At 44.6% G+C, this 25,559-nt stretch overlaps 1 non-coding gene across 1 annotated transcript; it reads left to right on the forward strand.

Moving 5' to 3' along the window:
• Nucleotides 1-3,465: 3,465 nt before the first annotated feature.
• TRNAK-UUU lies at nt 3,466-3,538 on the forward strand. The gene has a single exon. It is a non-coding gene; the product is annotated as a tRNA-Lys (tRNA).
• The last annotated feature ends 22,021 nt before the right edge of the window (nt 3,539-25,559 follow it).

Consider the following 25,559-nt stretch of genomic DNA (forward strand, 5'->3'; position numbering starts at 1 on the left):
TTCACTTGCTCATCAACAACGGGAGTGACTTCTCTGCTGAGTCAGATAATAGTTTCAAATACTAGAGGAATTTCCTCCATTTTTTGGACTATTCTCAGTGTAACAGGTACAGACATGACACACTTTTTAAGTTTCATATGCGTTATTCACATTTTCTCCATTACTTTCTTAAGTCTAGGCAATCAACAAAACAAAACAAAACAAAAAATCAAGCCCTCATTTGTAGTATTTGCAGATTTCTAGGGTGTAAATACTCCCACCATGACTGATTCCAAGCTACCAACGTGATGCCATGAATGCTGTTGGGAAGAAATTAGAAGCAGCATGTGATGATATAATAATTCCACCGTACTGATAAAATAGATATACATAACCTCAAAAGCACAGATAGGGCTTCCCTGGTGGCACAGTGGTTGAGAGTCCGCCTGCCGATGCAGGGGACATGGGTTCGTGCCCCGGTCCGGGAAGATCCCACATGCCGCGGAGCGGCTGGGCCCGTGAGCCATGGCCGCTGAGCCTGTGTGTCTGGAACCTGTGCTCCGCAACGGGAGAGGCCACAACAGTGAGAGAGGCCTGCGTACCGCCAAAAAAAAGCACAGATAATACTAAAATGTAAAATCAGCAGGAAGTAATGAGTTTTGAGTATTTATTAGTTCTTTAATTTATTTAATTGTAAGTTTATATAATTTAATTTTTAATAATGGCTGTGTTTAACAACTAGCTCGCAAAACTCCTGAAAATTTGATTATAAGTTGTATGACAAACAAGCTGGTATGAGCCAGTGCCGATGTCCCTCTGAAATGTGCCCAAAAGCAGACCTGGGGGGGCTGGACTTTTTGAGAGGCTGTGCATTTGAGACATTCATGTATATGGGTTTTAGGTCTTAGGAAAGTTGCTTACTGTGAAATAATAGAAAAGTATATAAGTATATATAGCTCTCTGTCCCTGGTGCTTGGCACAGAGCTTCTAAAACCCTCAGAATTTCCTGGGTGATAGAAGTGTCTTTTATTCTAATAAGCTAACTCCTGAATAGCTCCTGGATGGGGGCTGGTCACTGGAAAGACCAAACCATGATTAGAAGATTGGAACTTTCAGCCCCATGCCACCCCCACTCTCCAGGAAGGGAAGAGAGGCTGGAGATTGAGTTAATGATTGATTATTCCTCTGTGATGAAGCCTCTATAAAAACCCCAAAAGTATGGGGTTTGGTGAGCTTCCAGGTTGGTGAACGCATCCATATATCAGGAGGGTGGTACGTCTCAGCTCCACAAGGACAGAAGCTCCTGCACTCAGGACCTTTCCAGACCTCACCCTATGTACCTCTTCATCTGACTGTTCATCTGGACCCTTTATTATATAATGAACTGGTAAACCTAAATGTTTCCCTAAGTTCTGTGAGCTCTTCTAGCAAATGATCAAATCCAAGGAGGAGGGTGGTGGAAACCTCCAATTTGTAACCCAGCGGGACAGAAGTTGTGGGTAACCTGGAGACCTACTATTTGCAATTGGCATCTGAAGCAGGGTTCTTGTGGGGTCCACGATAACTCCGGGTGGTGTCAGGATTGAACTGAATTGTAGGACACCCTACAGTTGGTACTGTAGAGTGGCTTGATGTGTGTCAGAAGTGTTGTGAGTGTGGTAGTATTGTGACAGTAAAGGAGAGACACGGGAAGAGGGTGGTTTTTCCTTTATACCTACTTTTGGCCCAATGACTTGAAATGGTAGTTAAGGTGTGGAGAAGCCCCTCTGAGCTCCTGGCCAAACTTCTGGACATTTCTGAAGGTTCCTCATAAGTGTCTGTGTAAATCCTCACATGAGATCTTTCTAGCCCAACAACTGTATCTAAACAACTATGCTGTTTTATCCTGAATCCCACCCATTTGAATGATGTGGTTCCTGAGCCTACCCTTCCTGCTCCAGCAAGTACCCCAAACCCACGGTCTGATTAGCTTGGCTCCACCAGGAAGCAACGGCCTGATCAATTACAGGAAGGTGGCAGGCAGGGGAAGGCGAGAGGACACCTGAATAACTCCATGACATCATTTGGGAGATACTCAGTCCAGGAAGAGGAGGCAAGAAAATAAAGATTCCTGGGCCACGTTGGAGCGCTTAGCTTAGACTTGCTGCAATGCTCTGCCTGCCTGGGCACCATTCAATCACATGGGATGGCACCCAGACCCTTAATTTAGGGTCTGACAGAGTCTAGCTATCACCACTTTGACTCCATGGCCTCGGGGAAACACGAACATCAAAGATACTCTAAGTCAGAAGGAGTCCTATTTGGTGGACTTGGGAGATGGCATGGCTTTTCTACACAGCCCAAGTCACCCTTGGGTAAGGAAGGCATGGGAGTGGAGGGCCAATCTCTTACACAGCTTAGGAAATCCTTCTGGTGATATTTCCTACAACTTCAAAAAATTATCAGTGTCTAAATACCGAACAGGTATCATGAAAAGTCTGCTAAAAGTAAGGTTCTCAAGTCAGAGAGATCAGGGCTACAATCTCTCCTTTCTCACTTACTAGCTCTCTGACCTTCAGTGAGTTGCTTGATGTCTCTGAGCCTGCATTTCTTCATTAGTAACATGGGGATAATAGTTTTACCCACCTTTTAGGGTTGCCTGAGGGTTGAATGTTTTATGTTTCTAAAGCAATTAGCACATGGTAAATAGTCAATATATTAGCTTTTATAAAAAATTTAACAAAAAAAGTAACAAAAGGAAGCATCTATAGTTAAGGAAAAAAGCATAAACTACAATTTTACTTATATTGAAAAAAGGCCACAATATTTGTAGCTCCCCTCATCAAGAGGTAGAATCTATTTCTCCACCTCTCAGATACAGGTTTGGCATGTATTTGGCTTTGGTCAAGGGACTATTAGTATATGGGACACAAGCAAAGACTTGATAATAGTTGCACCAGTACTTGACAATTACTCCCTTCCTTGCTGATGGGAAATCTTCTGCCATGATATGAACTGCCTACTGGATAATGAGACAGGTGGTCATCGTCCCAGGGTCATCATCAACTACCAGACACATGAGTGAAGCCATCCTAGACTATCCAGTCCCAGCTAAGGACAGAAGAACCACCTATGTGACACACAGAATCACGAGCAAATAAACGGATCATTGTTTTAAGCCACTAAATGTTGGGGGCTTTGTTATATGGCAAAAGCTAACTGACACAGTTCTGATTACAACTATGTAGAAACATTCATGCGTTTAAACAAGATCTAGGGGATACTAAGATAAACGACTCTTGCCCCCAATGGCTCATATCTTATAAATTAGAGAGACAAGACACAGAAATAGATATTACAGCTCAGTATGATAGCTGCCGATATGTCAGGGTGTTAACTATGAGTAATGTTTTTTAATGTCCCCTTAATACTGTGATCAGTTTATTTGTGCATTAAATTCATAAATTAAATTTAAAAGGAGTGACTTAAAACTATTGAGCAGGGAATTCCCTGGCGGTCCAGTGGTTAGGATTCGGCACTTTTACTGTCGTGGCCCCAGGTTCAATCCCTGGTCGGGGAACTAAGACCCTGAAAGCCTTGCGGCGCAACAACACTCACAAAAAAGCAAACAAACAAACGAACAAAACTGTTGAGCCGTCATCTGCCCAGAGGGGAAGCTCTAGGACACAGGAAGATGTGATGTCCTCCAACATGGACCGTCCTGAATCTGAAGGAGAAAGTCAGCCTAGCCAAATCATTTCCATTACCCTGAACAATCCCGTATCAAAGTCAGGATTTGTGGATTTACCCAAATTTATCTACATTATCATTTCAATTAAACATATGGCTGAGGAACCTACTGAAGGAGGCTTGAGTGACAGCCATTAAATCAATAAGTCTTTTTGGACTTACCGATTTAGCATTCTCCATGCAGTAGAATTGATTTATGTCCTCAGATTTATTTTGATAACTCAATGATAACTCCACTATTCCTAAATTAATGTCATCTTTTCTTCAGGCCAACATTTTTTCTAGGCAAGGAAAAAAAAATCTTACATCAAGCCAAACTGATTTTGTTAAGTAATTCCATGGCTAACAGGATGCCATAAATCAGAGAGAACCATGTATGACTATAAATGTGAATCATCCCGGCATGGAAAAGAACCACGGCATTTATTTGTCAGAATTGTGATTGTGTCATACTGGGCCTCTTCCCGATCAAAATTAGTATCTTCCAATATAAACCCTATAGTCTAATGTGCAATTTCTTAAGCGCGATAGATTGTTTTAAAACTACATTAATTTCCATCTCCCACATCTCTAGTTTCTAGAATGTGTGAGATGGGTAGCTCCCAATTCCCTAATTAGCATGATTTTATTGAACAAGATAAACCGTCATCTTTGTGCAAGGAATATTCATTCATCTCAGGCATACACAGTAAGACAATTAGTCAATGTCATGTAAATTGGTATATCTGCAAGTGTTTTTGAAAAAAACAGTATTTTGCAACCAGATCTATAAACCAAAAGGAAAAACAGAAATTTTCCAATAAAGGGACATTAGAAAGGGATTGTCGGATCAATCACCGACTCCCGCCAAGTCCACCTCCTACATGTCTCTGATATATCCCCAGTTCTCTCTGTCGGCACAGCTTCCATGCAGTCCAGGAAAGCATCGCTGCTCACGGAACTGCTGCAATGGCCACCTGGCCTCTCTCCCCACCACCACATGTGCTTTTCCGAATGCACACCAAGGGGCCCTGGGGGGAAGGCGAAGCCGGGCCAGCCAGCTATAAATGTCTCAGGTGCCGTCATTACCATTGCTACACTACCCTAATTAAACTATTCATTTGCAAAGAACTTCAGACCAACACAGAAGTTGCAAAAACCTTACAACTGAACTCCCATATCCTCTTCACCTAGATTCACCCTTCATCGTCCTTCATTAACATTTTGCCATATCTGCTTTATGTCTCCATATATGGGTATGCTTATGTATGCACTATTATACACATTATATATATGTACATATAAATGTGTTTTGAACCATTTGAAATATGGTGCCAACATCATGACCCTTCACCCCTAAATCCCTCAACATGCATCTCCCACGTACAAGGACATTCTCTTCCCTAATCACAGTGGCAATTATCCAATTCAGGAAATTGAGCATTCATACAATATTATTATCTAATTACAATCCATATTCAAAATTTACCAACTTAATTTGTGTATTTAAACATCTTAAACAATGACCAATTGGGGACAGCTAAAAACTTAGTCAGCTGGGCAGAACCCTGTCTCAGAAGTTCTCCAGAGTGGCGAATTATGAAAACCCAATAAAACCCCCAAACCGGGAAAGTTTCAAGTAAAGTAAAACACCTGGGTTTTCCCTAAACAGAAGCAAACCAACTCCGAGCACAATGTAGGATCACTTTGGCCTCCGGAAAATCCTCCAGAGACAACTTCCTTGGGCTTAAAACACTTTCAATCCAATCAAATCCATCATGAATGCCTTGCTGTGTGGATCAATAGCAGAACACCTGTTCATTCCCAAACGTGTTCCACTTCGCCCGACTGGACCAAAGGAAGACACGGAAACAGAGTTAACAAGGGCAGGGAGAGCGGCTGGTCTGGGACAAGCACAGCCAGGGGACACTTGGTGAATTAAATGGCCCACGGGAGGCAGTTCACACTCAAAAGAGCAATTTAAGCTATTTATAATCGCTGATGGCCCTGAATTAGTGATCACTTCCTAAGGAAAAGATCTTGAAATTATCACAGAGAGCGTACAGAAGATGACTGCTCCGTGCTCACTAGAGGTCACCAAGGAGAATGAGCTATTAGTCCGTATTAAGGAGGCACGAACGCCATGTTAATGTTGCTTGTATGTCATACAACTGCAGGCACCTTGACCTTGACTGCCATTCGGTCCTGGGCACCTCGTCTCAGAAGGAAATAGAAGAGGCCACGGGAGGGCCATGGGGTGATTAAAGGGCTCTAAATGGGGAAATGTTTAATTATATAGTCAGCTAGTTAGGAAGAGGAAAGGAGAAAAGGGACAGAGGTATGGACACAGAAAGAAAAGTATGTGGAGGTGACATCCTCACTCCCTTGGACTGAAGCCCCAAAGGTTCTATATTAGACTATTATGAAACATCTATGAGGCTGCTTTTCAAAGAGAATTTTCAGTAGATCAACAAATTTTTTTGAGGAAATAAAAGGCTGGCTCAGGGCTTCTCTGGTGGCGCAGTGGTTGAGAGTCCGCCTGCCGATGCAGGGGACACGGGTTCGTGCCCCGGTCTGGGAAGATCCCACATGCCGCGGAGCGGCTGGGCCCGTGGGCCATGGCCGCTGGGCCTGCGCTTCCGGAGCCTGTGCTCCGCAGCGGGAGGGGCCCCAGCAGTGAGAGGCCCGCGTATCACAAAAAAAAAAAAGGCTGGCTCAGCCAAGCAGTTCCAAACACCTAAATAAATATGTGTCTGTTTGGAATTGACAAAAAATGTAACTACTTCTGAACTGTGTTTTATCGCGAAACTGAATAGAATAGAGTCCTGAATCCAGTTGTTTATGGTTGTCAGAAAAATTGCCATCAGCTAGAAAGGAGTGATGGAATACTCACTCTGACTCTGGGGTCAGCAAACCAAGGCCCATGGGCCAATTCCAGCCTGTAGCCTGTTTTTATAACATTAGCAAGCTAAGAATGAGTTTCACATTATTAAATGGTTGGAAAAAATCAAAAGGGAAATTATATTTCATGACACATGAAAATTAGATGAAATTCAAATTTGTGAGTTCAGGAAGTTTTACTGGGACAGGGTCACACCCATTCATGTCTGTATTGCCTGGGGCTGCTTTGATCCAATAACAGCAGAGCTGAAGAGTTGTGACAGAGACAGAATGGGCCACATGTCTAAAATATTTATTTTCTGGCCCTTTTCAGGAAGGCTGCCCTCCCCTGCTCTGGTGTGTTGTGAGTGCTAAATATTTTCACTATGGCGGAGGCCCTGGACAGCCATCGGGGCTCTGCCTATCAGGCTTGCAGCTGGAGGATCACTTATGTCTATTGCCAAGGTCCTGGGCCTGGGCCCCAGGGGTTGGGGGGGTGGGGGGGTGGGGGGGTAGCAGGTGGAGATACTCAGAGGAATCAACAAAAAGGGACCAAAGGAAGCTTGAGCAGCAGCTGAGAACCCAATCAGGGCTGCCCAACTGCCTGCTGGACTCCAGTAGAAGACAGCCTGGAGTCAGATGCTCAGGGTCCTTGACTTCCCAGCAGCCTTTGGTCTTTTGTGCACCAGAGCCAGTAGAAGACCTGATCTGATCTGTCAGCATGGGAAATGCCCAGAGGTGTGAGACACATCTCAATTTTACAGAAATTTTTTTTTTTTGAAAAGAAGAAAAAATACATCAACTGTATGGGAAAACATTATTTCATTCATATAAATATAGTTTACAGTGTTGTGCATCCGTAAGAAAATATATACCTTTTGGCCATGCAATAATAATCTATTAACCCTAAAGAGAAGGCTAAAATCACGGAGCTCCAAAAAAATCTTCGTATCAGTAAATACAGGTTGCAGCAGAAATACACTTAAATCTATAGCATAAGGGGAATTATCCAAATTCTGTGCTCATCTGTGTGGTCTCTGGATTTTTACTTTTGATAAGAAGAGAATATGAAACGTTCACCTTTGCTGAGATGTGTGTTGCCATGTCTGCCACTAGGGGGTAGCATGACCCATTATTTTACCTCTTTTTTTCAGCCTTCCAAGTATGTAGCCCTAAAACCAATGTGTTAGACTCACAGGGAAACTTGTACATGTAATGTTATATATATTATATATAATATAGTACATGAAATATTATACATTATATGAAATATAATCAAATGACATAACGTGTATATAGTATATATTTTGGGAGAAAGTAAAGAATGTATCCTATGCACAGGTAAATAAAGTCTCACTGGAGCATAAAGAATTCAGTTGGAATTCACAGGTTCAGAGTAAAAGGAGAGCAGTACTGCTTAAGATCAAGGAAGGAATAGGTATATGACAGCCTTTCCACCAGAAAGTTCCAGGAAAGGCTTAGACCACCTAAAAGACTAGGTAGCAACTGATGGGCTTGTGGAAGGAAAGGCAGGATGAGAATCACAGGATGGACAGTCAGTAGCCAAGGCATCTGAGAGACGCCCAGTCTAAATCAGAAACCAAGAGACGTGACGCACAAAACAAGAGGCCAGAGAACCAAGATGACACAAGTGAGCCTCGGGGTCTTTGGGTGAGTCCAAGCTGCGGGAGAAGCCGGGTCAGGAGCCCATGTTATAAACAGCAGCAAATGGACACTCCTAATAGCTCGGGGGGGGGGGGTGTCACACATGCAGAATCTCAAAAAGGTGACTTTAAGTCCATTTCCAAAATGAGACTAGGAGTGACAGAAGGGAGATTAAAATTCCAGCCTGTTCAGACTTTCTGAAACATAAAACCCTGAATGTCTGGGGGCAATTCATCCAGAAAACGTCTCAGTCAGCTTCTAACATCTTGCTCTGGGGCCAGGATGGAAAGCGCTGTAAAGGAAGAGCTTTCCCAAATCTTGAAGCTGGGCGTGCAAGACAATTCCCAGTGCGCGTGTGAACGTCCCTTTGCCACAGTCAGGGCTCCACTTACCTTCCGCACAGTCCACGAACACGAAATGCCTGCATTGTACTTTCCCACAAATCATTTCACTTAATCCCCATCAAAGACCTATGGGTAGGTATTAATATCATACCCACTGTCCAGATGAAGAAACAGAGAGCTTAAGTCACTGGCCCAAGGTCACAATAATGAGTGACGGTGCCAGCACTTCCATCTGAATTGCCTGTTCATTCCACCCCATTTGCTGCCTCCAAGTAGAAGTATTTCTCTAAGAGCCAGGAGGTGTATAAGAAGGCAAACTACAGCAAGTGTAAGAGATTTGTAGATATTCAAAAGAGAAGAAAAGAGACTTCCCTGGTAGTCCAGTGATAAAGAAACCACCTTTCAGTGCAGGGGACCTGGGTTTGATCCCTGGTCAGGGAACTAGATCCCGCATACAGCAACTAAGACCCAGCACAGCCAAATAAATAACTAATTAAAAAAAAAGAAAAGAAAAGAATCACAAAAAATGGAATTTTTCCAAAGGCCAGTGGGGAGCCAGAGGTCATGGAGAAAAAAAGAACAGGGCTAAGGGGAGAAGGAAGGATAGGATTCAGAGGTAGGAAGAGGGGGGAAGATGGGCACTAAATTCAAAACTGTGGCTCTGTAGCAGAGGTAGAGGGTGCCTCCTGTATTTAGTGTTCAAAAGTAGTGGAGGAGTCTTTGTTCCACAAAGGAAGGGAACCAAGAAGAATGTCTGGGACATAATGAGAGCTCATAAATAGCTGTGGAATGAATGCAGGAAGAAGACTGGTTTCTAGACTGGTTTAATGGCAGAGGACTGCAGTGGGAGTAGGGGGGTTCCGGAGCTGAACAGAAACAAAGAAACAGAGCATCCAAATTAGGTTTTTCTCCTGCACTGCACAAAGCTCCATTCTTTGCCTAATGACCTAAGCCGGAGAGTCTCTGCCCTGAAAGGTTTCCAGCTGGTCCGAGGGCAATGGTTTCGTTTCTGTTGTTGATGCCTTTGTCGGGGGAGGAGCTACCAGCAATTCCAGAGGGGAGGCCCCCAGGGGTAGGATTCCTCAAGGCTCCTGGGAGATGAGTCATGACAAGCGCCTCCATCCAGCGTGATAAGGGAGCAGGGCGATGTGGGATGCTGGATGCTACGCTTTCCAAGCCACGTTTGGTTCTGTTTCATGCCAGAGTTAATGTACGCAGCCTGGGATTTGCTGTTTCTCCCAAACCTCCTGTACGTTTCTTTGCTTCAATGTGAGAGAGAATGAGAGAGAGAGACGTGTCCTTAACAGTAAGAAAATAGTCATGCGTCCAACAGGAGGGCCAGTGAAGGAGAAAGTCGTAAGTGTAGAAGAGATGTCCGAAGAGGCTGGCCTCGTGAGAAACCTTGTAGTGTCTCCTGGAGAGCTGCTGACTGCACAGAGCAGCAAGCCCTGCCTTCCTGAGCTCATATCCTTCACAATTTCAATCAAGGAGGATCAGATGACCCTGAGACAACTGCTCCCCAATCTAGCTGCAGCTGAGCAAACAGCTCATCGAGGATTACAGTCACTGTGGGTTTTGCCTACCTGCCATCTTCTGGTTCCTTGGGGAACTCATCCCTCCCTCACTCCCTGTGGTCCCCTTGGGGCTGTCACACCTGGCGGGACATCGCAGGTGGGGCCCTTGCTGAGGCTGCCCTTTCAGAGAGATCCCTCCTTTCAGATTCCTCGTTTGTGCTGCATCCATCAGAAACGAGCCAAGAAAGGCCAGCGGTAGTCTTGCCGTGGCCTGATATACGAACGGTAAGAGTTCAAACTTCTCTTTCTCCAGAGGTTTCTAAGCTGGGAGAATGTGAGTCTAACCTGCTGCCAGTCATCTTGTCTGCTACTCGAAGACAGTTCTCTAAGAGCAAAGCCAAAGAGAGAAAGAGCTAGAAGGACGAGACCAACTCCTGCCCACGTAATTCATGTTCCTGGATCCAGACGGGCCTGAAGCAAGTCAGCTCTTGGGTTTTCCGATCACACAAGTAAACAATCATCCTTCACTGTTCAGTCTAGTTTGGGTTTGGTTTCTACAACTTGCAGAAACAGTCAGCACAATTTACCACTTTTCCCAGCTTCTGCCTCTGCTCACGCTATAGTTTTCTCTCCCATCTCTACACACCGAACGCTAAAGCCTTTTAAGTCCCAATTCAAATGCCACCACCACCACCCCCTCCATGGAGCCTTTCCTGACCCCGTCCTGTGCCAACTCACCTCTCTCACCTCGACAGGCCCCTGACACTTCCTCTGTACTTTTCTCTGTCCATCAGGGTGGCATTCTGCTGCAGGGAATAGAAAGCTGACTTACAGCAGCTTAGGGATTTATTTTTCTCACATAACAAGAAGTCTCAAGGAAGGCAGCTGCCAACTGTTTGAGAAGTCTCACAATATCCAGACATCAGCTCGACAGTGGCCTTTGTCTTAGGCTCATTACCTCATGGCTGCGAGACAGGTGCCACACGTTCAGGCATCATATATGCTTTCCAGGTAAATCATTTTTGCTTTCCAGCTTCTTCTCCTCTTTTGTCAGGAAAATAAAAGTTTTCCTGAAACCCACTGGCAGACTTCTACTTAACAGTTCATGCCTCCACAGTGCATCGCCAACCATTTCCAGTTGCTGCGGAGGGTAGGAAATGACACTGTAACTCCCCCAATCGATAGAGTAGATGAGGAAAAGGAGAAAGAAGTTAATAATGGCTCTTAGGCCAGCCTGGGAAGAGTATCTGCCCTGCACTCTTAAGGCCCTGGTCACAGTTGATTCTTTTATTACACTTTTTCCCATGCTCAACCCTGAACTCCCTCTGGAAGGGACTGAGTTCTCAATCACTGAACCATTCCCAGTGCCCAGCACATAACACTTCGATAAATATGTGCTCTGTGAACGTGCGTGCTGCTTCTTGCTCTGGCTCTTGGGGCCTCCCGGCAGGCTGAGCAAATGTGTGGCTGCAGTGAGGTAATTAAATGTGCGTCCTTCTTTGATCTCTGAGCTCTCCTGTTTGAAATTCATCTGTTGGAGTGGAAAGACACCAGGGAGGTGTGTTTTTGTGCCTTGTCTAATCATCAGAAAGGGTTAAAGCATTTCTATTTCAGGTCTGCTGTGATCACCAAAGGTTACCTGGCAGGAGTGTCTATTTGATGCGTTAAAGGCAAGAAATTGTGGGAATTAAGAATTAGCGCGCTCTCTCTCTGAGTACCCCTTTGATAAAGTTAGAATAAAAGCAGCAGTGACATTGCCAATGACCCAGTTGTTGGAGAAACCTTGGATTAAGCCACAGAGGCCCTTGCCTTCAAATCCCATAATATTGCATTAACATGGGCTCAGCCTGCAGAATTGGATTTAAATCCGGCCCTTGAATGCGCACCTACCTCGCCCCTTCCTCACACCTAATCTCATTTTGTCCTCAGAGCATTGAAAATAATGGTAATGCAGCTGCCATGGAAAGTGACTGTGTGAGCGTTTTTTACATTAGAGAGGCTCTTAATAAAGTAAAAGTGTTTTTAAGTGCAGAAGTCTCTTCCTTTACATTCCTCCTGCCTGGATAATAAATGACACGTGGCCTGCTGTGACAGAGGGTCTGGGACAGCCGCACCAACTGTCCCCAAGCACAGCACAGCACAAGGGTGTACATGTGCGCTGGGTTTTTGGATCCAGATTTAAGCAAAAACACAGCACAAGAGCGAGACAAGGCAGGGCCGTCTTTCTGGCCCAAACCCTCCTTCATTCATACATGTCAGTAAAATAATAATCAAATATAATAATGGCACACTTAAGACGTGCTAAGAACATTGCATGCGTGGTCGCATTCGACCCTCTTGACCTCCCTAGATGCTGGGTACTATCATGACCCCATTTTACAGATGAAGGAACTGAGGCTCAAAGAGGTTACCTCACTTACCCAGGATCACACAGCTCGCAGGTAGGGGTCCCACGCTCAGACCCACGAAAGCCCCCAAGCTGCCTGGACCTCCTCCATGTTAGTGTTGGGCAGTGGCTCTCAGCCAGGGTCCGTGGGAACTTTGGGGGCTCCATCCCAGACCACCTAGAAGATCTGAGTCTCTGGGTATGGGGCCAGTGCATCAGGGGTTTTAGCTCCAAGTGCCCTCCAGGTGAAGTGGGAAAGCCGCCCTTCTGAAGACACCACACCTGACTGGCTGACTTTCTGGCGTGATCAATCCGACCTGTCACCCTCCCCAGCAGAGGACCTGATGATGCAAACACACGGTGTGGACTTGAAAAGGCTCTGTGATGGACCACAACACAGGCAGACCTGGGCTGGCAGCAGCAAAGCCCAAAGCTGGCTGCTCTGAGAAGTGCCCCATGATCCTGTGGCTAGTCCCTTCCCCCACTGATTTGTCTATTCATCCAATAAGCACTTATTAAGTCTCAGGCTATCAGCTGGAGAGGGAGGAAGGAAGATAAAAAGTTCTTTCCGGGGCTTCCCTGGTGGCGCAGTGGTTGAGAGTCTGCCTGCCGATGCAGGGGACTCGGGTTCGTGCCCTGCTTCGGGAAGATCCCACATGCCATGGAGCGGCTGGGCCCGTGAGCCATGGACGCTGAGCCTGGCGTGCGGAGCCTGTGCTCCGCAGCGGGAGAGGCCACAACAGTGAGAGGCCCGCATAACGCAAAAAAAAAAAAAAAAAAAAAAGTTATTTCCGGGCTTCCCTGGTGGCGCAGTGGTTGAGAGTCCACCTGCCAATGCAGGGGACACGGGTTCGTGCCCCAGTCCAGGAAGATCCCACATGCCGCGGAGCGGCTGGGCCCGTGAGCTGTGGCTGCTGAGCCTGCACGTCCAGAGCCTGTGCTCCGCAACGGGAGAGGCCACAGCAGTGAGAGGCCCGTGTACATAAAAAAAAAAAAAAAAAAAAAAAAGTTCTTTCCATCCAGAGGAATTCTTTTGCCGTGCTCTGCCCTCCATCCACTTATGATCTAACCGAGGAGAGCGGCTGGAATAAGACAAACAACCACAGCCACATGTACAACAAGTATCAGATGAGTGGCCCAGACCAGGAGGATTTCAAAAGTTCTAACAGGGGAGTGATCCCCAAGGTCAAGAGTCTTCATGTAAGGAGAGACTTGGGCTTTGCGACGTCAGTGCAGCCTTCCCAATGGGCTGCAGAACCTAGTACTACATACCAGTGGGTCCAGGAGAATCTACCTCATCCCAGGTTGGTTGCAACCTCAGCAGGTCTAGTAGCTGGAGACTGTGACCCAGCTCCCACTATGGACAGGAGGACGCTGATGGTAGAGGGGGAAACCAATCAGAAAGGCCAACCATCCTTGGCAGGTGAGTGACAGCTGGGCAGCAGGCATCTCCCGCTCCATCAGAGCCCCTTCAACAGATGTAAAGACCCGGTTTTCTCACCTGGTAAAGCAAGACATCAATACCTTTCTCCCAGAGCAACTGAGAAGAGCAACCGTTACTATGACCACCAGCTCCACCACCATTGATGGAGCTCCTTCACCGGCCAGGTGCAGTGTTCACCACTTCACCCACTTTTGTTTTTTTATTGAAGTATAGTTGATGTTTAATATTATATGAGTTACAGAAGTACAATATAGTGACTCACAATTTTTTTTTTTTTTTTTGCGGGTATGGGGGCCTCTCACTGTGTGGCCTCTCCCGTTGCGGAGCACAGGCTCTGGACCTGCAGGCTCAGAGACCACGTCTCACGGGCCTAGCCGCTCTGCGGCATGTGGGATCCTCCCGGACCAGGGCACGAACCCGTGTCCCCTGCATCAGCAGGCGGACTCTCAACCACTGCGCCATCAGGGAAGCCCGTGACTCACAATTTTTAAAGGTTATACTCAAAAAAAAAGGTTATACTCAATTTATAGTTATTATAAAATATAGGCTATTTTCCCCATGTTGTACAATATATCCCTGTAGCTTATTTTATACCTAATAGTCTGTACACCTTAGTCCCCTATCCTTATCTTACCCCTCCCCCTCCCCTCTCCCCACTGGTAACCAGTAGCTTGTTCCCTATATCTGTGAAATCTGTTTCTTTTTTTTACATTCACTAGTTTGTTGTAGTTTTTAGATTCCACATGTAAGTGGTATATTTTGTCTTTCTGACTTATTTCACTCAGCATAATACCCTCTAAGTCCACCCAAGTTGTTGCAAATGGCAAAATTCCATTCTTTTTAATGGCTGTGTAGTATTCTATTGTATATATGTGCCACATCTTCTTTATTCATCTGTTGACGGGCACTTAGGTTGCTTACAATATCTTGACTATTGTAAGCAATGCTGCTATGAATATTGGGATGCATGTATCTTTTCAAATTAGTGTTTTTTGTGTTTTTGTGTTGTTTTTTTTTCAGATATATACCCAGAACTGGAATTGCTGGGTCACATGATAGTTCTATTTTTACTTTTTTGAGAAATCTCCATCTTGTTTTCCACAGTGACCGCATCAACTTACATTCCCACCAGCAGTGTATCAATACAAACCATATCACCCACATTTTGATCTCTGTGAATCCACCCAACAATGATGGGAAAAGCACCATTATTATATCCCATTTTCCAGAGAAGAAAAACATCCTCTAAGGGGTTAAGCAGTTTTCTCAAAGTCACATAACTAATCAGTAGCACAGCAGACTCAAGCCCAGCCCTATCTGATTCCAAAGCCCCTACCCTAAACCAGAACACAACACACAACAGGAGTTTATAACCTGAGTCTGAGACTGGCATGGGGGTCTGTGGGTAGAATTTAGGGGTCTGCGAACTTGGATAGGGAAAAATTACATGCTTACTCAGTGACATCCTGGTGTTGAGGAGGGTGGGGCAGTGGGAATCTTTGGCCCCTGAAGGGATGTTTTGTCACTGATATTATTTTAAATTGATGATAGTGCATGGTGATAATAAAAGCAAGATTGACTTCAATTTTGTTATTGTTTTTAAATTTGCCAAAGACTCTGTACCCTTTTTGCCTGCACTAACCTCTAATTAAAATTTAGCATCTCGGGACTTCCTGGTGGCGCGGTGGTTAAGAATCCGCCTGCCAATGCAGGGGACACGGGTTCGATCCCTGGTCCAGGAAGAGCCCACATTCCGCGGAGCAACTAAGCCCATGTGCCACAACTACTGAGCCTGCACTCTAGAGCCCGCAAGCCACAACTACTGAGCCTGCATGCCACGACTACTGAAGCCCATGTGCCTAGATCCTGTGCTCCACAACAAGAGAAGCCACTGCAATGAGAAGCCCACTCACCACAACGAAGAGTAGCCCCTGCTCTCCATAACTAGAGAAAGCCCACGCACAGCAACGAAGACCCAACGCAGCCATAAATAAATAAATAAATAAATAAAATGAAAAAAGCAATAGCTTTAAAAAAAAATTAACATCTCCCTCAACTATAAGTGTAGGAATGCCCCCCATCCCCCGTGCAGATGTATTAGCAGTACCTGTGATTTTTGTCACCAATAAAAGTCACAGACATTTTGTACCATATTACAGTTGTTGCAGGTATCTCCCAGGTTCCAGTATGTCATTTATACTCATTATTACTTCAAACTTACGGTGGTTATAAGACTGCTGTTAGATCTTATTTAATGGGTAATACAGAAGATTAGCTGTTACTACATTCACAGATTTGTTTTGGTTTTGGTTTTAGTGTTTGATTTCTTTTGTAATTTTATGTATTATAAAAGGGGTTCCTGGGCTTCCCTGGTGGCGCAGTGGTTGGGAGTCCGCCTGCCGATGCGGGGCACACGAGTTCGTGCCCCGGTCTGGGAGGATCCCGCATGCCGCGGAGCGGCTGGGTCCGTGAGCCATGGCCGCTGAGTCTGTGCATCCGGAGCCTGTGCTCCGCGGCGGGAGGGGCCACAGCAGTGAGAGGCCCGCGTACTGAAAAAAAAAAAAAGAAAAGGGGTTCCTCCCTCTTGCTGTTGGCGCAAATGTAAATTGATACAGCCACTATGGAGAACAGTATGGAGGTTCCTTAAAAAACTAAAAATAGAACTACTATACGACCCAGCAATCCCACTACTGGGCATATACCCTGAGAAAACCATAATTCAAAAAGAGTCATGTACCACAATGTTCATTGCAGCTCTATTTACAATAGCCAGGACATGGAAGCAACCTAAGTGTCCATCGACAGATGAATGGATAAAGAAGATGTGACACATATATGCAATGGAATATTACTCAGCCATAAAAAGAAACAAAACTGAGTTATTTGTAGTGAGGTGGATGGACCTAGAGACTGTCATACAGAGTGACGTAAGTCAGAAAGAGAAAAACAAATACCATATGCTAACACATATATATGGAATCTAAAAAAAAAAAAGGTTCTGAAGAAACTAGGGGCAGGACAGGAATAAAGATGCAGATGTAGAGAATGGACTTGAAGACACGGGGAGGGGGAAGGGTAAGCTGAGACGAAGTGAGAGAGTGGCATGTACATATATATATATACACTGCCAAATGTAAAATAGATAGCTAGTGGGAAGCAGCTGCATAGCACAGGGAGATCAGCTTGGTGCTTTGTGATCACCTACAGGTGTGGGATAGGGAGGATGGGAGGGAGGGAGATGCAGAGGGCAGAGATATGGGGATACATATATGTATAGCTGATTCACTTTGTTATAAAGCAGAAACTGACACACCATTGTAAAGCAATTATACTCCAATAAAGAGGTTCCTGGGTCCCATCAGACTCAAAAAATGTGGGAAGTACTTGATACCCATTCTCAAAGATAAACACACTATTTAAATGCTGGAAATATTATAACCTTTGGCCTATTTTACTTTCCATCTATGTGTCTTATTTCCCCAAATCAGTTACCAGCTCTTGAGAGCTGGTCACATAGTTCTTTATTTCTTCCACAGGCAGTCTCTCTATTACTGTTTGTTGATTGACTAATAGAACTCCTGGAAGCTTCAACGATCTAAACCCAGTTTCATATTCAGTAATCAGGAGATGAATAACATGACAGGAGAAGGAAACGTACTGAGATCAAATCTTCCATATAAGTTGGCAAACCATGGGATAACCCCTGGATCTTTCTTCTTGGAAACTAAATATAGCTGTAGAAGGCAAAGTTCTATTGGAATTTTCCATCAAGGCTGATAGAGTAGGGCAGAGTGCCCAGATGTCAAAGCAGACTCCAAGCTAGGAAAATACTCCTGGGCAAGATGGCATCATTTTTTTACATACTAGAAGACTTATAAAATAATACCAGACAGCCTGGATCCTAGTATTTGCAAAGGACCCCCCTCTGCACAGAACACACATCACTCTCTGGCACCAGAGCTGAAGAGGGTTTTGGGGTCCTCAGTTGTACTTTTATACCAAGAGACTCTGACTATTCCAATTATCTTTTTTTTATAATAAACAGCCAGGACTGTATGGCATAAAATAACCACCAGTTTCTTTTGGTCACAGATTCTGTGTCAGGAATTCAGGCACAGTAAGGATGGCTTTTTTCTGCTTCTTGATTATCTGGGGCTTTCAAGTTGGTTTCTGCAGGCCCATGTCTGGCACCTGGGCTGGGATGGCTGGAGGACCAGCCAGAACATCTGTCTACACATGGCCTCTCCATGTGGGTTGGGTTTCTCATGGTGAGAAGGGGCTTCCCAAGAGGGGGTCTCTGGAGACAGAGCCTTGTGAGAGGACCAGGTGGAAGCCTCATGGGCTTTTCCAGCCCTCCCGTCATATTCTATTGGCCAAGGTGGTCACAGTCTGTCCAGAATCAACAGGAAGGGACACAGACCCCACCCCTGATAGGAAGAGTGCCAAAGAAGTCTGGAGCCATGTTTTACAATCACCACACTGACCACATGAGCATGACTGCTCCCAAGCTTAGAGATAATATACAGAGCCACAAGAGGGTCAGACATGGGGTGGTCTCTCACCTGGTGGGAGAAGAGGGGGGAGTGGCCCCAGCAAACCCCTCAAGCTTGTCTTTCCAGCATCTTGAGTCCACCCTGCCCCAAGACAGGCATCCCGGAGGAGTCCCACCTGCCAACAGTGCTTCACAAATGAAAAGATCCCTCCTGTCATCATCCTAACCCACCAGCCCACCCTGATTGCCATTCTTCCTACACATCCTTAAACCTCCAAATTACCCTCCAGCAAAAAACCTGCTCCCCACAAAGTGAGTTCAGTTGGTGTGTCTCATTGTTCTTCTATTAATACACATCATTCACAAACAGCTGTCACTTACATAAGAGAACTTGGCAAAACAGATGGAGCGCTCCAGTGGTGTCTTTGCCTGAGGCAGTATATATGCTAATATCTTGGCACAGACACCTTGAACTGCTTTGATTCCCAACCAAGTTCCATCAGCTGGGAAGTTCAAAGAGGTGAGCAGGACCTTAGAAGAGTGAGTGGAGGAAGCTTTTCTTTCTCCCCAAGAAAAGAGAATCACCTTCTCATTTGTCAAACAGTTGAAGAAATCTACAGAGCTACTCCCCAAAATCAGCAGGAAGGGAGGAAGCTTGATGCTATCTAAAGGAAGGTCCTACACATAGAAAGAAGAGACATGGTACCTAGGACTTAGGCAAAAAGGGCATTTCAGAGAGAAAGAATGGCATGCGCAAAGATGCAGAGGCAGGATTGTGCCAGGCTTCTTCCCAGAGCAACAAGATGGATGACCTACCTGGAGAGGAGGGTTTGGGTTTGGGAGCTGGAGAGGACATGTATTATTTTGTCTGCCCACACCAGGACTCCCCCACCTTCTTTGGGCAACAGCTCCTTCCGCATTTGGTTCTCCATAGCCCTGGAATGGGCATGTGACTCAGGCTGGACTAATTCTCCATAACTGGTCCTTTTGACATCAGTGATTGTCCCAGGGATAGGCAAATGACCCAGCAAGGCCAATCAGAGCCCAAGCTCAGGAATGTTTCCAACTGGAGTTGGTGGGAAGAGCTCACTTTTTTCTCTGCTCTCGAGAGGAGAGAGAAGAGAGTATACAGACTTGAAGGGCCCAAGCTCTTCAGTAGGAATGACTCCAAATCCCAGGCCCACCTCTTTCCTGGCTCTGTGAGCTTGTGCAGGTTTTTCACCAAGGCTCAATTTCCTCATCTGTAAAATGGGGGTAACCACACCCACCTCACAGGGTTGTGCTGAGGATTAAATGAGAATGTATGTCACGTGCTCAGAATAGCGCCTGGACTTACTAATAACAACCATAGATGGTTGTTATTACGTTAAAGACAATATCTCCAAAGCTGCCTACACCATGGTACCAGCTTTAGGGGTAAATCAGTCCTCGAAGGAGGTAGGAATGAGCAACCTGTCCTCCTTGCAGGTTGTTTATAGGAATCAAGAAATTCTCTTTTTATTTAAGCTGATTTGATTTTGATTTCTGTCACTGGCACCCAAAAAGTGGCTGAGTGGTTAAAAAAAAAATTTAAGGGCAAAAATACTTAGAAATACATCCTTAATATGTTCCCCTAATTACACAATTCATTGAATTAATGCTAGTTTGGTGACTATATCTTTTTTGGGGTTCCTTTTCCCTAAGGTTACTTGCTAAGCTCCTGAAAATACGAGTCAAGCTGTAGGAAGTTCCAAAAAGAAGTTGGGAGGGGGACAGGGATACGTGTTGGAGACGTGGAGAAGATTAAGTGGTCCATCAGCCTTTGGATTCCAAGCCCTGAGACATTTCGGAGCCCCTCACACCTCTGACTCCCAGCCAATGACAGCCCAGAGCGCTAGGTCAGAGCTCAGGGTCAGTATCCCAGATCATAAATGGGAATCAGAGAGGCAGAATCCTCATGAGAAACCAAATAGAAAAGCCAAGCAAACAGGAGAAGGATGCCCGCTCTCACCACTATAATGTAACAGTGCTATGAGAGTCATAAACATAAATAAGAAGAATTATCATTATTTGCACCTACTTTTGAATCTACACCTGGAATACCAAAGAGAACCAAGTAAAAAAACAACAAAAAAGAAAGAACGATTAAAATCAATAGGAAAATTCAATAAGGTGGCTAGCTATAAAAATTTATATGTGAAAATATAGCTTGCTATAGACACATAACTAATTGAAAATATAATGAAAGAAATAAATCCCATTTTAAAAGGAGCCATCAAAAAAAGTCAAAACAGGGGCTTCCTTGGTGGCGCAGTGGTTGAGAGTCCGCCTGCCGATGCAGGGGACACGGGTTCGTGCCCCGGTCCGGGAGGATCCCACATGCCTTGGAGCGGCTGGGCCCGTGAGCCATGGCCACTGAGCCTGCACGTCCGGAGCCTGTGCTCCGCAACGGGAGAGGCCACAACAGTGAAAGGCCACAACAGTGAGAGGCCCGCATACCGCAAAAAAAAAAAAATGGGTCAAAGATCTCAACAGACACCTCACCAAAGAAGACATACTGATGGCAAATAAGCATATGAAAAGATGCTCCACATCATATGTTTATCAGGGAAATGTAAATAAAAACAAAAAGATGCTACTATCCACCTATTAGAAAGGCCAAAATCCAGAACACTGACAACACCAGATGCTGGAGAGTATGTGGAACAACTGGAACTCTCACTGGGAATGCAAAAGGTACAGCCACTGTGGAAGACACTTTAGTGGTTTCTCACAAAGCTAAACATACTCTTACCATATGATCCAGCAATTACAATCCTTGGTATTTACTCAAAGTAGTTGAAAACTTATATCCACACAAAAACTTGCACATGGATTTTTATAGCAGCTTTACTCATAATTGCCCAAACTTGGAAGCAACCAAAATGTCTTTCAGTGGGTGAATGGATAAATAAACTGTGGTACATCTAGACAACGGAATGTCATTCAATGCTAAAAGAAATGAGCTATTAAGCCGTGAAAAGACATGGAGGAACGCTAAATGAATGAAACCAATCTGAAAAGGCTCCATACTGTGAGATTCCAACTATATGACATTCTGGAAAAGGCAGAACTACAGAGACAATAAAAAGATCAGTGGTTACAAAGGGTTGGTGGTGGATGAATACATTAAGCAACAAAGAAATTTTAGGGCAGTGAAAATACTCTGTGTGATATCATAATAGTGGATACTTTCCATTATACATCTGTCCAAACCTACAGAATGCACAACACCCGGAGTGAACAGTAATGTAAACCGTGGGCTTTGGGTCACTGTAGGTTCATCAAGTGTAACAAGTGTACCACTCTGGGGTGGGGGGATGTTGATAGTGGGGGAGGCTATAAATGTGCGGGGGCAGAGGGTACATGGGAAATCTGTGTACCTTTCCCTCAATTTTGCTGTGGACTTTGAACTACTCGTAAAAAATAAAGTCTTAATTTTAATATAATAATTAGTTGATTAATTCTTAAAGATTGTCTGTTATACTCACAGGTCTCAAAAGAAAGGCGCCATGCCGTGACACCCCAGGACACACAAGGAAGCACCAAGGCCAGTCAGGAGGCAGAAGGAGCAAGGGGAAAGGGGGGTCAAGAGGCTTTATTGTGGTTTCCACGTGAAGAAACAGGTGAGGCAGGGTAAGCCGGCTTAGCATTGGCTAATTTGAATGAGTCACTGGGCGCTGGGACAGAGGGGCTGTCCCTAGTTGGGTGGTACCTGGCCCGCATGTGATTAAGGTGGGAGAATAGTGGTCCAGAGTGTACGAATTTGATGCGGGAGGTGGTTGAGGGTATGGGCTCTGGAGTGGTGGGCTTGCAGGTAGAGTCATCTGCTATTTCTAGGAATTAGCTCTCCCTGGGAGGGGAAGTCTCTCCAGAGTCAGCAAGGCCCCAAGATACCAAAGCATCAAAAATACAAAACAGGGCTTCCCTGGTGGCGCAGTGGTTGAGAGTCCACCCGCCGATGCAGGGGACACAGGTTCGTGCCCCGGTCCGGGAAGATCCCACATGCCACGGAGCAACTCAGCCCATGCGCCACAGCTACTGAACCTGTGCTCTAGAGCCCACGAGCCACAACTACTGAGCCCACGTGCCACAACTACTGAAGCCCACATGTCTAGAGCCTGTGCTCCGCAACAAGAGAAGCCACCGCAGTGAGAAGCCCGTGCACTGCAACAAAGAGTAGCCCCCGCTTGCCATAACTAGAGAAAGCCTGTGCGCAGTAGTGAAGACCCAACGCAGCCAAAAATAAATAAATTTATTAAGGAAAAAAAAAAATCCACGCACCCAGTTTTCTAAAGCTCATCTTGGATAAACCAACTACTTAGGGTCACATGTGGCTCTTTGGTGGCAGAGTCAGGACAAGAATTCGCATCTTCCAACTACCAGACCAACATAGCTTTTCCTCTATAACACTCAATAGACAACTTCACGCATACATATCTACTTGTTGATATAAAAGATGGGTGACAGGTGCCTGAAAATTCCCACCTTAGCAATGAGCTAAGGGTTAAAGGTATGGAAGCTCCCTTTTAAAATGCAAATAGCATCTAGGATCGTGGACACATAAACCTCTATCCTTCGTTAATCCTACATCCCAGACCAGTTTAATCACTAGCTTTTCCCCATGTTGCTCAGAGAACACAAACCTGGGACGTGTCTGGACTAGATACTGAATAGGCTTGGGACGGGGTCTGGCAGGACACCTGTGTTCTGGCCTCAGTGTTTTCACCTATAAAACAAGGAGGGCTGGATTATCTTATTCAACAGTAAAATGGTTGTGTTATTTTGATTACATTCTCATTCCTTGGCAACTGTCTCATTTTCCTTTTGTAAAAGGAATTCAGACACCTAACACAATTGTACGTTTATCTCTAAAATCCTGGGGTCAATGCTCCCCTTCCATCAGAGGGTAAACTCTAACTAGGACATGTCTTGGGACTCCTGGCAAAACAGCGTCCCCCTGCCAGATCCCTCTCCGTTTGGCATTTTTATCCAAATCTCTTTGTTCTGTTAGGCAGCTGTTTAGGGCTTTTTACTCATTTAACAGGTAGATCTTTTTGAAGTTCTCATTTGAAATAATTTGATATTCAAGCAGTATGTGTGTGGTTGAAAGTCATAAAAGTATTCATTTGAAAGACTTCTCCTTTTCTCTTGGATACCAGCTGAAGTGTGTAGCAGTTTCCTGGAGCAAAGCTCGCTGTCTAGAAAAGCCTTTTTTCAGCAGTGCTTCGCCACCATCACTAAATTGAGTTATTCCGACAGCCTTTGATGCTCTGGGGTTTTTTTCCTACATGTGCATATGAAAGCCGAACAACAGCATAATTTAATTCTTCAAGATTTACTTTTTAATCACTGGGGTGGTTCTTCTGGGGTAGAAAGAGTTGACCCTATTTTCTCAAGTTGAAATTGATTTAGGTCAAATAATTTTTGGAATTTGAATTAGGTATTCTTCTCCTTATCAGCATGAACTTCAAGCTTCATTTTCCAGCAGCTGGGAACATCTTTGCTACCTATGAATCACGGATGATTGGAGGAAACCAAATGTGGACAAAAAGGGTATTCACAATGCGCTGAATTCTATCCACAAAAGTCTTCATGGTGATCTGAATTGGTTGTCAACGTACAATTGTGTTAGGTGTCTGAATTCCTTTTACAAAAGGAAAATGAGACAATTACCAAGGAGTGAGAATGTAATCAAAATAACAAAACCACTTTACTGTTGAATAAGAAATCTTTCTTTATACACAACGACATATTATTCCAGAATAAGAAATATTTACCCCAAGGGGATTCTATTGAAAAATGTGTAATGAAATGTTAAGAGCCATCTTCCTCTCAACTCCAACATGCACCCCCAGCATTAAAGTCTGATTATTTATTCAATGAGCAGGGGACAAATCCATCTATAATAAAGCACCCAGCTTATATCAAAAAGGTGTTTCTCCAAACAGGGATTGAGTTTAAGTATATAAATACTTCCATATGGTTTGTCAATTACCTTTAGTAATAAAAAGTGCTAACTTAGGTTCCCCCAGTGAAAAAAGATTCTCTTAAAACTAATTGGAAATGAAAGCAGAGGGCGGGTTAACTTAAAGTTCAAGGACCTAAGGCAGAGCATCTCTGGTGATGTCCACCTGCAGCTCCACCCCTCAGCTGCCTGCAGATTCATACCTTCATTTGTTTGACCATCTGGACACCCAGTGAATTAAGCTCCATGGATGTCCAGCTACCCTCTCATAAACCCGGGATAGGATTTTTAGGAGGACAAGGAAGGGTAGATCCCTAGACCTGGTCCCCAAGAGGACATCAGTGTCAGGGAAGTCCTAGAGATTCAGACTGGACCAGGGTATCATGAGAGCATTTTTCTCCCCATCAAGGCAACAAAAACATCCCCAGCAAAAGAGAGAAGACTGAGACACCTTTATATTAATTAAATAGGTACCTCCTAAGCACCAATTATATACCCGGAACTGTAATCAAGAATTCAGAGACAACCCATGGAATGGGAGAAAATATTTGCAAACAATGCAGCCGACAAGGGATTAATTGCCAAAATATACAAATAGCTCATACAGGTCAATATCAAAAAAAACCCAAATGGCCCAATAAAAAAGATGGGCAGAAGACCTAAATAGACATTTCTCCAAAGAAGACATACAGACGGCCAACAAGCATATGTAAAGATGCTTAACATCGTTAATTATTAGAGAAATGCAAATCAAAACTACAATGAGGTATCACCTCACACCAGTCAGAATGGCCATCATCAAAAAGTCTACAAATAATAAATGCTGGAGAGGGTGAGGAGAAAAGGGTACCCTCCTACATTGTTTGTGGGAATGCAAATTGATGCAGCCACTATGGAGAACAATATGGGGGTTCCTCAAAAAACTAAAAATAGAGTTACCATATGATCCTGCAGTCCCACTACTGGGCATACCTCCAGAAAAGAAGAAACTCTAATTCAAAAAGATACATGCAGCCCAATGTTCATAGCAGCTCTATTTACAATAGCCAAACAAGCCATGGAAGCAACCTAAATGTCCATCGACAGATAAATGGTTAAAGAAGATGAGATAGATAGATAGATAGATAGATAGATAGATAGATAGATAGATGATAGATAGAT

This window comes from Phocoena sinus, chromosome 7 (genome assembly GCF_008692025.1).
Source record: "Phocoena sinus isolate mPhoSin1 chromosome 7, mPhoSin1.pri, whole genome shotgun sequence".
Taxonomy (NCBI): domain Eukaryota; kingdom Metazoa; phylum Chordata; class Mammalia; order Artiodactyla; family Phocoenidae; genus Phocoena; species Phocoena sinus.